At 41.6% G+C, this 12,443-nt stretch overlaps 2 protein-coding genes across 3 annotated transcripts in view; one reads left to right on the plus strand and one right to left on the minus strand.

Annotated features, from left to right (window-relative positions):
• Nucleotides 1-12,443, minus strand: part of TBCD (tubulin folding cofactor D) — a 1,563,032-nt gene that overhangs the window by 1,304,174 nt on the left and 246,415 nt on the right. The window lies entirely within an intron of this gene.
• The window catches only part of ZNF750 (zinc finger protein 750), a 9,222-nt gene continuing 8,210 nt past the window's right edge, over nucleotides 11,432-12,443 (plus strand). Inside the window, exon 1 of one of the 2 annotated variants that reach the window (XM_053710284.1) lies at nucleotides 11,432-11,529. The gene's annotated coding sequence lies outside the window, so the exon portion shown is untranslated. Of the gene's footprint in view, nucleotides 11,530-12,329 lie in introns of those variants that run through there. The other variant, XM_053710277.1, reaches the window with a different exon arrangement.

Consider the following 12,443-nt stretch of genomic DNA (forward strand, 5'->3'; position numbering starts at 1 on the left):
AAACATTAGAAAAATATTACAACAATTTTAAACTAATTACACCTACTCTAAGCCCCCTAATAAAATAACAAAGCCCCCCAAAATAAAAAAATGCCCTACCCTATTCTAAAATTAAAATAGAAAAGCTCTTTTAACTTACCAGCCCTTAAAAGGGCCATTTGCGGGGCATGCCCCAAAGAATTCAGCTCTTTTGCCTGGAAAATAAACATACAATACCCCCCCCCAACATTATAACCCACCACCCACATAACCCTAATCTAACCCAAACCCCCCTTAAATAAACCTAACACTAAGCCCCTGAAGATCTTCCTACCTTATCTTCACGACACCGTGTATCAGCGATCGGTCCAGGCTCCGATGTCTTGATCCAAGCCCAAGCGGGGGGCTGAAGACATCCATCCTCCGGGTGAAGTCTTGATCCAAGCGGGCAGAAGAGGACATCCGGACCAGCAAACATCTTCATCCAGGCGGCATCTTCTATATTCTTCCATCCGATGACGAGCGGCTGATCTTCAAAACCTCCAGCGCGGATCCATCCTCTTCTTCTGACGACTAGACGACGAATGAAGGCTCCTTTAAGGGACGTCATCCAAGATGGCGTCCCTCGAATTCCGATTGGCTGATAGGATTCTATCAGCCAATCGGAATTAAGGCAGGAAAATTCTGATTGGCTGATGGAATCAGCCAATCAGATTCAAGTTCAATCCGATTGGCTGATTGGATCAGCCAATCAGATTTAGCTCACATTCTATTGGCTGATCGGAACAGCCAATAGAATGTGAGCTCAATCTGATTGGCTGATCCAATCAGCCAATCGGATTGAACTTGAATCTGATTGGCTGATTCCATCAGCCAATCAGAATTTTCCTACCTTAATTCCGATTGTCTGATAGAATCCTATCAGCCAATCGGAATTCGAGGGACGCCATATTGGATGACGTCCCTTAAAGGAACCTTCATTCGTCGTCTAGTCGTCAGAAGAAGAGGATGGATCCGTGCTGGAGGTCTTGAAGATCAGCCGCTCGTCATCGGATGGAAGAACATAGAAGATGCCGCCTGGATGAAGATGTTTGCCAGTCCGGATGTCCTCTTCTGCCCGCTTGGATCAAGACTTCAGCCGGAGGATGGATGTCTTCAGCCCCCCGCTTGGGCTTGGATCAAGACATCGGAGCCTGGACCGATCACTGATACCCGGTGTGGTGAAGATAAGGTAGGAAGATCTTCAGGGGCTTAGTGTTAGGTTTATTTAAGTGGGGTTTGGGTTAGATTAGGGGTATGTGGGTGGTGGGTTTTAATGTTGGGGGGGGGGTATTGTATGTTTTTTTTCCAGGCAAAAGAGCTGAATTCTTTGGGGCATGCCCCGTAAATGGCCCTTTTAAGGGCTGGTAAGGTAAAAGAGCTTTTCTATTTTAATTTTAGAATAGGGTAGGGCATTTTTTTATTTTGGGGGGCTTTGTTATTTTATTAGGGGGCTTAGAGTAGGTGTAATTAGTTTAAAATTGTTGTAATATTTTTCTAATGTTTGTAAATATTTTTTTATTTTTTGTAACAGTTCTTTTTTATTTTTTGTACTTTAGTTAGTTTATTTCATTGTATTTATTTGTAGGTATTGTATTTAATTAATTTATTGCTAGTGTAGTGTTAGGTTTAATTGTAACTTAGGTTAGGATTTATTTACAGGTAATTTTGTAATTATTTTAACTAGGTAGCTATTAAATAGTTATTAACTATTTAATAGCTATTGTACCTGGTTAAAATAAATGCAAAGTTGCCTGTAAAATAAATATAAATCCTAATAGCTACAATATAATTATAATTTATATTGTAGCTATATTAGGGTTTATTTTACAGGTAAGTATTTAGCTTTAAATAGGAATAATTTATTTAATAAGAGTTAATTTATTTCGTTAGATTTAAATTATATTTAACTTAGGGGGGTGTTAGGGTTAGGGTTAGACTTAGCTTTAGGGGTTAATACATTTATTATAGTAGCGGTGAGGTCCAGTCGGCAGATTAGGGGTTAATAAGTGTAGGTAGGTGTCGGCGACGTTGAGGGGGGCAGATTAGGGGTTAATAAATATAATATAGGGGTCGGCGGTGTTAGGGGCAGCAGATTAGGGGAACATAAGTATAACGTAGGTGGCGGCGGTGTGCGGTCGGCAGATTAGGGGTTAAAAAAATTGAATCGAGTGGCGGCGATGTGGGGGGACCTCGGTTTAGGGGTACATAGGTAGTTTATGGGTGTAAGTGTACTTTAGAGCACAGTAGTTAAGAGCTTTATGAACCGGCGTCAGCCCAAAAAGCTCTTAACTCCTGACTTTTCTCTGCGGCTGGATTTTTGTCGTTAGATTTCTAACGCTCACTTCAGCCAAGACTCTAAATACCGGCGTTAGAAAGATCCCATTGAAAAGATAGGATACGCAATTGGCGTAGGGGGATCTGCGGTATGGAAAAGTCGCAGCTGCAAAGTGAGCATTAGACCCTTTCCTGACTGACTCCAAATACCAGCGGGCGGTAAAAACCAGCGTTAGGAGCCTCTAACGCTGGTTTTGACGGCTACCGCCAAACTCTAAATCTAGGTGTATGTAAGGTAAAGTGATCCCTGATAGGTGCGAGGTAAAGTTGGATAATCTGTAAATTGTGATGACCTATGCAAGTGCCAAGGGATGGTGTGTGACTAGTAAGGAGAGAGAATCTATTAAGTTGCAGGTAGACCGTGAAGGAGGGATGATCCCTAATTACGGAAAAAACATGAAAGGCTGATCGAGAGATATTCAATGAATCCAGCTGAGGTTAATTTATTACCATATAAATATTGGTTCTTGTAAGTGACTTATTTAGCAGTAAACAAGTGTGGTGTCCACATGAAACAAGTGAGTCATTGTACGTCCCATCATGGTTATATTTATTTCTAATTATCAGGTAATTACTGAGGCTGTGAGTACACACTGACATGTGTATATCAGGTAATTACTGAGGCTGTGAGTACACACTGACAGGTGTATATCAGGTAATTACTGAGGCTGTGAGTACAGACTGACAGGTGTATATCAGGTAATTACTGAGGCTGTGAGTACAGACTGACAGGTGTATATCAGGTAATTACTGAGGCTGTGAGTACAGACTGACAGGTGTATATCAGGTAATTACTGAGGCTGTGTGTACAGACTGACAGGTGTATATCAGGTAATTACTGAGGCTGTGAGTATACATTGACAGGTGTATATCAGGTAATAACTGAGGCTGTGAGTACACACTGACAGGTGTATATCAGGTAATTACTGAGGCTATGAGTATATACTAACAGGTGTATATCAGGTAATTACTGAGGCTATGAGTATATACTGACAGGTGTATATAAGGTAACTACTGAGGCTGTGAGTATATACTGACAGGTGTATATCAGGTAATAACTGAGGCTGTGAGTATACACTGACAGGTGTATATCAGGTAATTACTGAGGCAGTGAGTACACACTGACAGGTGTATATCAGGTAATTACTGAGGCAGTGAGTACAGACTGACAGGTGAATATCAGGTAATTACTGAGGCCGTGAGTACACACTGACAGGTGTATATCAGGTAATAGCTGAGGCCGTGAGTACAGACTTACAGGTGTATATCAGGTAATAACTGAGGCTGTGAGTATACACTGACAGGTGTATATCAGGTAATAACTGAGGCTGTGAGTACACACTGACAGGTGTATATCAGGTAATTACTGAGGCTGTGAGTACACACTGACAGGTGTATATCAGGTAATTACTGAGGCTGTGAGTACACACTGACAGGTGTATATCAGGTAATTACTGAGGCCGTGAGTACACACTGACAGGTGTATATCAGGTAATAACTGAGGCCGTGAGTACAGACTGACAGGTGTATATCAGGTAATTACTGAGGCTGTGAGTACAGACTGACATGTGTATATCAGGTAATTACTGAGGCTGTGAGTACACACTGACAGGTGTATATCAGGTAATTACTGAGGCTGTGAGTACACACTGACAGGTGTATATCAGGTAATTACTGAGGCCGTGAGTACACACTGACAGGTGTATATCAGGTAATAACTGAGGCCATGAGTACAGACTGACAGGTGTATATCAGGTAATTACTGAGGCTGTGAGTACAGACTGACATGTGTATATCAGGTAATTACTGAGGCTGTGAGTATACACTGACAGGTGTATATCAGGTAATAACTGAGGCTGTGAGTACACACTGACAGGTGTATATCAGGTAATTACTGAGGCTGTGAGTACACACTGACAGGTGTATAGCAGGTAATAACTGAGGCCGTGAGTACAGACTGACATGTGTATATCAGGTAATTACTGAGGCTGTGAGTATACACGGACAGGTGTATATCAGGTAATAACGGAGGCCGTGAGTACAGACTGACATGTGTATATCAGGTAATTACTGAGGCCGTGAGTACACACTGACAGGTGTATATCAGGTAATTACTGAGGCTGTGAGTATACACTGACAGGTGTATATCAGGTAATAACTGAGGCCGTGAGTACAGACTGACATGTGTATATCAGGTAATTACTGAGGCCGTGAGTACACACTGACAGGTGTATATCAGGTAATTACTGAGGCTATGAGTATATACTAACAGGTGTATATCAGGTAATTACTGAGGCTATGAGTATATACTGACAGGTGTATATAAGGTAACTACTGAGGCTGTGAGTATATACTGACAGGTGTATATCAGGTAATAACTGAGGCTGTGAGTACACACTGACAGGTGTATATCAGGTAATTACTGAGGCAGTGAGTACACACTGACAGGTGTATATCAGGTAATTACTGAGGCAGTGAGTACAGACTGACAGGTGAATATCAGGTAATTACTGAGGCCGTGAGTACACACTGACAGGTGTATATCAGGTAATAGCTGAGGCCGTGAGTACAGACTTACAGGTGTATATCAGGTAATAACTGAGGCTGTGAGTATACACTGACAGGTGTATATCAGGTAATAACTGAGGCTGTGAGTACACACTGACAGGTGTATATCAGGTAATTACTGAGGCTGTGAGTACACACTGACATGTGTATATCAGGTAATTACTGAGGCTGTGAGTACACACTGACAGGTGTATAGCAGGTAATAACTGAGGCCGTGAGTACAGACTGACATGTGTATATCAGGTAATTACTGAGGCTGTGAGTATACACGGACAGGTGTATATCAGGTAATAACTGAGGCCGTGAGTACAGACTGACATGTGTATATCAGGTAATTACTGAGGCCGTGAGTACACACTGACAGGTGTATATCAGGTAATTACTGAGGCTGTGAGTATACACTGACAGGTGTATATCAGGTAATAACTGAGGCCGTGAGTACAGACTGACATGTGTATATCAGGTAATTACTGAGGCCGTGAGTACACACTGACAGGTGTATATCAGGTAATTACTGAGGCTGTGAGTACACACTGACAGGTGTATATCAGGTAATTACTGAGGCTGTGAGTATACACTGACATGTGTATATCAGGTAATAACTGAGGCTGTGAGTACAGACTGACAGGTGTATATCAGGTAATTACTGAGGCCGTGAGTACAGACTGACAGGTGTATATCAGGTAATTACTGAGGCTGTGAGTACACACTGACAGGTGTATATCAGGTAATTACTGAGGCTGTGAGTACACACTGACAGGTGTATATCAGGTAATAACTGAGGCCGTGAGTACAGACTGACAGGTGTATATCAGGTAATTACTGAGGCTGTGAGTACAGACTGACATGTGTATATCAGGTAATTACTGAGGCTGTGAGTACAGACTGACAGGTGAATATCAGGTAATTACTGAGGCTGTGAGAACACACTGACAGGTGTATATCAGGTAATAACTGAGGCCGTGAGTACAGACTGACAGGTGTATATCAGGTAATTACTGAGGCTGTGAGTACAGACTGACATGTGTATATCAGGTAATTACTGAGGCTGTGAGTACACACTGACAGGTGTATATCAGGTAATAACTGAGGCCGTGAGTACAGACTGACAGGTGTATATCAGGTAATTACTGAGGCTGTGAGTACACACTGACAGGTGTATATCAGGTAATTACTGAGGCTGTGAGAACACACTGACAGGTGTATATCGGGTAATTACTGAGGCTGTGAGTACAGACTGACAGGTGTATATCAGGTAATTACTGAGGCTGTGAGTACACACTGACAGGTGTATATCAGGTAATTACTGAGGCTGTGAGTACACACTGACAGGTGTATATCAGGTAATTACTGAGGCTGTGAGTACAGACTGACAGGTGTATATCAGGTAATAACTGAGGCCGTGAGTACAGACTGACAGGTGTATATCAGGTAATAACTGAGGCCGTGAGTACAGACTGACAGGTGTATATCAGGTAATTACTGAGGCTGTGAGTACAGACTGACATGTGTATATCAGGTAATTACTGAGGCTGTGAGTACACACTGACAGGTGTATATCAGGTAATAACTGAGGCCGTGAGTACAGACTGACAGGTGTATATCAGGTAATTACTGAGGCTGTGAGTACACACTGACAGGTGTATATCAGGTAATTACTGAGGCTGTGAGAACACACTGACAGGTGTATATCGGGTAATTACTGAGGCTGTGAGTACAGACTGACAGGTGTATATCAGGTAATTACTGAGGCTGTGAGTACACACTGACAGGTGTATATCAGGTAATTACTGAGGCTGTGAGTACACACTGACAGGTGTATATCAGGTAATAACTGTGGCTGTGAGTACAGACTGACAGGTGTATATCAGGTAATTACTGAGGCTGTGAGTACACACTGACAGGTGTATATCAGGTAATTACTGAGGCTGTGAGTACACACTGACAGGTGTATATCAGGTAATAACTGAGGCCGTGAGTACAGACTGACAGGTGTATATCAGGTAATTACTGAGGCTGTGAGTACAGACTGACATGTGTATATCAGGTAATTACTGAGGCTGTGAGTACACACTGACAGGTGTATATCAGGTAATTACTGAGGCTGTGAGTACACACTGACAGGTGTATATCAGGTAATTACTGAGGTTGTGAGTACACACTGACATGTGTATATCAGGTAATTACTGAGGCTGTGAGTACACACTGACAGGTGTATATCAGGTAATTACTGAGGCTGTGAGTACACACTGACAGGTGTATATCAGGTAATTACTGAGGCTGTGAGTACAGACTGACAGGTGTATATCAGGTAATAACTGAGGCCGTGAGTACAGACTGACAGGTGTATATCAGGTAATTACTGAGGCTGTGAGTACAGACTGACATGTGTATATCAGGTAATTACTGAGGCTGTGAGTACACACTGACAGGTGTATATCAGGTAATTACTGAGGCTGTGAGTACAGACTGACAGGTGTATATCAGGTAATTACTGAGGCTGTGAGTACAGACTGACATGTGTATATCGGGTAATTACTGAGGCTGTGAGTACACACTGACAGGTGTATATCAGGTAATAACTGAGGCCGTGAGTACAGACTGACAGGTGTATATCAGGTAATTACTGAGGCTGTGAGTACAGACTGACAGGTGTATATCAGGTAATTACTGAGGCTGTGAGTACAGACTGACAGGTGTATATCAGGTAATTACTGAGGCCGTGAGTACAGACTGACAGGTGTATATCAGGTAATTACTGAGGCTGTGAGTATACACTGACAGGTGTATATCAGGTAATTACTGAGGCTGTGAGTACAGACTGACAGGTGTATATCAGGTAATTACTGAGGCTGTGAGTACACACTGACAGGTGTATATCAGGTAATAACTGAGGCTGTGAGTACAGACTGACAGGTGTATATCAGGTAATTACTGAGGCTGTGAGTACACACTGACAGGTGTATATCAGGTAATAACTGAGGCTGTGAGTACACACTGACAGGTGTATATCTGGTAATTACTGAGGCTGTGAGTACACACTGACAGGTGTATATCAGGTAATTACTGAGGCTGAATGTACACACAAACTAGGTAAATTATTTAGAATTAAATATATAATCAGAAAAAAACAACGTCTCTGACCTGCAGTATATAAAGAAGATGAGTCACAAGGATTCGGCGACCTGAAGTTTCAGTTAATCTGCCGCATAAGAAAACATTGCATTGGAAAGATTTGTGTCACTGGACACAGTTAGTTACTGAGACCAGTGACCAGAATAGGATAAAGGAGCTGACATTATCGGGGAATCGCTGAGTGATTATGAGTGTGCACTTCCTGTAACATCAGGAAACTGACTATGAGTGTACAACTTGTGCAATATTAGGGACTAATTGGCTGAGAGCGTATGAGTATGCACTAAGCCTTAAGGAAACTTACTGAGTGTATGCATAATCAGACCTGCAGCACAGCTTATGGTTTCATTTCATGCACTGCTTATTCACCTGCTCAACCTGTTTACCCCAGATCTAGTATCATCTGATAAATACTGCTCAGCCCATCAGATGCTCTGAAAAAACTCATTCCTAATTCCCTTACCCAGCATGCTCTCGATTCAAGCAATATTGTTGTCATTGTGCAGTTGGGGGCAGTTGTTGCTCACAGACACACTTCTCAGTACTTATAGTAGAAAATATAAACTACAGACTTGCAGAGGACACCTGTTCCCCAGGAAGAACCAACCTGATTTCCCACATTAGATGAGATCCACCCAGAAACAAACAGCACAGACACGTGCTCATTACAGCTGGACACGTCTGTCCCTGCAGTACTACTGTCCCAAAATGATTTCTTTCTAAGGCACTTGTTTCCCCACAGATCAGACCTAACTAACCCTCAGGTAAACACACTTGTATCCCCACAGATCAGACCTAACTGACCCTCAGGTAAATACACTTGTATCCCCACAGATCAGACCTAACTGACCCTCAGGTAAATACACTTGTATCCCCACAGATCAGACCTAACTGACCCTCAGGTAAATACACTTGTATCCCCACAGATCAGACCTAACTGACCCTCCGGTAAATACACTTTTTACCCCACAGATCAGCTCTAACTGACCCTCATGTAAATACACTTGTTACCCCACAGATCAGACCTAACTGACCCTCAGGTAAATACACTTGTATCTCCACAGATCAGACCTAACTGACCCTCAGGTAAATACACTTGTTTCCCCACAGATCAGACCTAACTGACCCTCATGTAAATACACTTGTTACCCCACAGATCAGACCTAACTGACCCTCAGGTAAATACACTTGTTACCCCACAGATCAGACCTAACTGACCCTCAGGTAAATACACTTGTTACCCCACAGATCAGACCTAACTGACCCTCAGGTAAACACACTTGTTACCCCACAGATCAGACCTAATTGACCCTCAGATAAACACACTTGTTACCCCACAGATCAGCTCTAACTGACCCTCAGGTAAATACACTTGTTACCCCACAGATCAGACCTAACTGACCCTCAGGTAAACACACTTGTTATCCCACAGATCAGACCTAACTAACCCTCAGGTAAACACACTTGTTACCCCACAGATCAGACCTAACTGACCCTCAGGTAAATACACTTGTTTCCCCACAGATCAGACCTAACTGACCCTCAGGTATATACACTTGTTTCCCCACAGATCAGACCTAACTGACCCTCAGGTAAATACACTTGTATCCCCACAGATCAGACCTAACTGACCCTCAGGTAAATATACTTTTTACCCCACAGATCAGACCTAACTGACCCTCAGGTAAATACACTTTTTACCCCACAGATCAGACCTAACTGACCCTCAGGTAAATACACTTGTTTCCCCACAGATCAGACCTAACTGACCCTCAGGTAAATACATTTGTATCCCCACAGATCAGACCTAACTGACCCTCAGGTAAATACACTTGTATCCCCACAGATCAGCTCTAACTGACCCTCATGTAAATACACTTGTATCCCCACAGATCAGACCTAACTGACCCTCAGGTAAATACACTTGTATCCCCACAGATCAGCTCTAACTGACCCTCATGTAAATACACTTGTATCCCCACAGATCAGACCTAACTGACCCTCAGGTAAATACACTTGTATCCCCACAGATCAGCTCTAACTGACCCTCAGGTAAATACACTTGTATCCCACAGATCAGATCTAACTGACCCTCAGGTAAATACACTTGTTACCCCACAGATCAGACCTAACTGACCCTCAGGTAAACACACTTGTTATCCCACAGATCAGACCTAACTGACCCTCAGTTAAACACACTTGTTACCCCACAGATCAGACCTAACTGACCCTCAGGTAAACACACTTGTTACCCCACAGATCAGACCTAACTGACCCTCAGGTAAACACACTTGTTACCCCACAGATCAGACCTAACTGACCCTCAGGTAAACACACATGTATCCCCACAGATCAGACCTAACTGACCCTCAGGTAAACACACTTGTTACCCCACAGATCAGACCTAACTGACCCTCAGTTAAACACACTTGTTACCCCACAGATCAGACCTAACTGACCCTCAGGTAAACACACTTGTTACCCCACAGATCAGACCTAACTGACCCTCAGGTAAACACACTTGTTACCCCACAGATCAGACCTAACTGACCCTCAGTTAAACACACTTGTTACCCCACAGATCAGACCTAACTGACCCTCATGTAAATACACTTGCTCACCTCAATCTGATACACCCACCATCCAAATAACATCTGAGACTCTCAACATCCAACATCCCCTTTAACAGCTGGAGGGGTACAATCTATTGCAACCCCCTCTTTACAACAATGAGTTAACTGGTGTTATTTTTATATTAAAAAATGTTTCAACATGGTTATTTCTATTAATAAAAAGGGTGTAAAGAACTCCAGGGGCCTATGTAGTGTGCATTAGTTATTTGTACTAATATTACCTGATCTTACAGTGGCTCTATGTCAGTATGAAAGCAAAAAACAGACGCTTCACTGTTTTATCGATGTGGATAAATTGTCCTTAAATATAAAAGAACTGGTAAAATATCTTTTGTAAGAAGCCTACAGCACCACACATTAAGACAAGCTTTGGCAGGTCCAACACTAATTAAATACATCCACCCAAAAATAATATATTTGAAGCAAGACTTGTTTAAGAAAGTGCACTAAAAAGATAAAAGTGATACCTTATTACATTTAAAGATATTCTGCATTTAGTGATATATAAAGTCAGTGCAGGATCTCCCAGGTAGCAGCTGCGTATATATAAACACTTGTTCCAGAATGTTAAAAGAAGCACTTGTTTGAGGGGCTGTTTGTTGGATGCTTAGAAGAAACTAGTGAATTGGATGCAAACACATGAATTGTTGCTTCGGGCAGGAATAATATAAGGTGTATCTGTACAGCCCCAGGGCTCAACTCCTTGAGTTTAAATCCCTCCCACGGAGACAGAAGCTTCATTTTCAATTTGTTAACAGAAGAGAACAGGTACTTCTGCAAAGCAGCCTGAGCCCAGCAAATTAACAGCACACGGACCGGGACACTGGGTCACTATCTGGTAAGGACTATTCCTCTGACCGCTCTAGTCAGCCAAGGGACAGACAAAACTTCTAATACTCAGCAGGTGCTTAAATAGCTTCATATAGATTATGTAAAGTCTAAGTTTAGCAAATTAACTTTCTTACATTTATTTCAGATTGTTTTCATTTACCTATATTTAATAATATATGTGACTGTTTAAATCCCAGATCTACTTTTATATCAGAGGTAGCATAAGGTGAACTAATATCTGTTTTATATAGAGTAGGTATAAAAATACACACAAAATAATAGGTTTAAATTATTTTAGTAACCAATTCAATATATTTCTTGTTTGATTCTTATAAGTAGTTTTTCCCCATTTCTCTATATGTAAGAATATATGTGACTGTTTAATCACAGATTTAGTTTTATACCAGAGAGAAAAGTAACATAAGGTGAACAAATGTGTGTATATGTGTATTCTATTGTACTACATTATATGATATTAGCGTCTATAAAAATACACACAGAATATTTTAAAATGATTATATATATATTATTATTTTTTACACATACATGAAATAGATCAGTTCACAAAATTTTTATCAGCTATTTTACTAGAGTCTGACCATCAGATGCCGATTTTCCCAATAAGTGCAATATAAAGATATTTTGAGTTGAATAAAAATGTGACTCTTTAATGGAAAATTTCTCAAGCTGAAACAGCTTGTTCTTGCAACACAAGTTTGGTGACAGTGACAGGTCCCTGGGTTATGCAACGACACCACAGCCCAAAGATATAATTAGACAAGCCCTTCTGAAACATACCCTCCTCTTTACAAATAAGCACTGTCAGGGCGACAGCTCTAGAATCCAGTTTAGCGCATACACCAGGTAAATACAGAACACAAGGATCCCGAGCGACATACTTTATGACAAGACTATCTACAT

The sequence above is a fragment of the Bombina bombina genome, chromosome 1, assembly GCF_027579735.1.
Source record: "Bombina bombina isolate aBomBom1 chromosome 1, aBomBom1.pri, whole genome shotgun sequence".
NCBI classification, from domain to species: domain Eukaryota; kingdom Metazoa; phylum Chordata; class Amphibia; order Anura; family Bombinatoridae; genus Bombina; species Bombina bombina.